The sequence below is a fragment of the Sapajus apella genome, unplaced genomic scaffold, assembly GCF_009761245.1.
Source record: "Sapajus apella isolate SASKATOON/1434 unplaced genomic scaffold, GSC_monkey_1.0 scaffold11477, whole genome shotgun sequence".
Classification (NCBI taxonomy): domain Eukaryota; kingdom Metazoa; phylum Chordata; class Mammalia; order Primates; family Cebidae; genus Sapajus; species Sapajus apella.
This window is the reverse complement of record NW_022448398.1, coordinates 1-1,485: the sequence shown is the minus strand read 5'-3', so window position 1 is coordinate 1,485 and position 1,485 is coordinate 1. Positions and strand designations below refer to the sequence as shown.

General features: G+C 48.2%; 1 pseudogene across 1 annotated transcript; it reads right to left on the bottom strand.

Annotated features, from left to right (window-relative positions):
* Positions 1-231: 231 nt before the first annotated feature.
* On the bottom strand, positions 232-1,478 carry LOC116548408 (annotated as a pseudogene). The gene has a single exon (XR_004267423.1). The product of XR_004267423.1 is annotated as a heat shock protein HSP 90-beta pseudogene (transcript).
* Between the last annotated feature and the right edge of the window lie 7 nt (positions 1,479-1,485).

Sequence of the window (1,485 nt, the reverse complement as noted above, 5' to 3'; positions counted from 1 at the left end):
ATTTCAGAACAAAATGAACAAACAAAATAAAAAACCACAATACACAACATCCAATCCTGCTGTCAGAGTAGGGAAAGAATGGGGGCTTGACACCTTTGTTTCCTGCCTTCAACCGAAGGACAGGACAGAAAAACACCAGACATCAGCAGGGGGAGCAAGGTGGGAGAGGGGCACTCAAGGCTGCAGGGGGAGCCATGGGGATGCTATACAAGGGCAGTTTTCCAACTATAAACTCCTAATCTACTTCTTCCATGCGAGACGCATCCTCATCACCCTCAAGAGGAGGGATCTCATCAGGAACTGCAGCACTGGGTTCCTCTGCTGCCACATCATCTTCATCGATACCTAGACCTAACTTGATCATGCGGTAGATGCGGTTGGAGTGGGTCTGGGGATCCTCAAGGGAAAAGCCAGAAGAGAGCAGGGCGGTTTCAAACAGCGGCACCACAAGGTCCTTAACTGCCTTGTCATTCTTGTCTGCCTCAGCCTTCTGCCACAGCATCTCCACATAGGGTGGTCAGGGTTTATCTCCAGGTGCTTTTTGGCCATCATGTAGCCCATGGTGGAGTTGTCCCGAACTGCCTGGGCTTTCATGATCTGCTCCATGTTGGCTGTCCAGCCGTAGGTGCTGGTCACAATGCAGCAGGGTGAAGACACAAGCCTATTGGAGATTGTCACCTTCTCAACCTTCTTATCTAAGATTTCTTTCATGAGATTGCCGAGGTTCTCAAACTTTGCCTTGCTCTCTTCCATTTTCTTCTTCTGCTCCTCATCCTCTGGTAGCTCCAGACCCTCCTTGGTAACTGAAACCAGGCTCTTCCCATCAAACTCCTTTAGCTGCTGCACACAGTATTCGTCAATGGGCTCAGTCATATATACCACCTCGAAGCCCCGCTTCCGCACTCGCTCCACAAAAGCCGAGTTGGCCACCTGCTCTTTGCTCTCACCAGTGATGTAACAGATGGACTTCTGTGTCTCCTTCATGCCAGAAACATACTCTGACAGAGATGTCATCTCATCTTCAGACTGGGAAGTGTGATAGCGCAGCAGCTCAGACAGGCGGTGTCGGTTAGTGGAATCCTCGTGAAGTCCAAGCTTGAGATTTTTAGAGAATGCCTCATAGAATTTCTTGTAATTCTCCTTGTCTTCTGCCAGCTCAGAGAAGAGCTGAGGGTACTTCTTAACAATGTTTTTGCAAATGACTTTCAAGATTTTGCTCTGCTGGAGCATTTCTTGGGAGATGTTCAGAGGCAAATCCTCAGAGTCAACCACACCACGGATAAAGTTGAGATGCTCTGGTATCAACTCATCACAGCTGTCCATGCTGAATACACGACGGACATAGAGTTTGATGTTGTTCTTTTTCTTCTTGTTCTCAAAAAGGTCAAAGGGAGCCAGACGAGGAATGTGAATAGCAACGCCCTGAATTCCAACTGATCTTCTACAGAAAAGTGCTTGACTGCCAAGTGGTCTTCCCAGTCATTG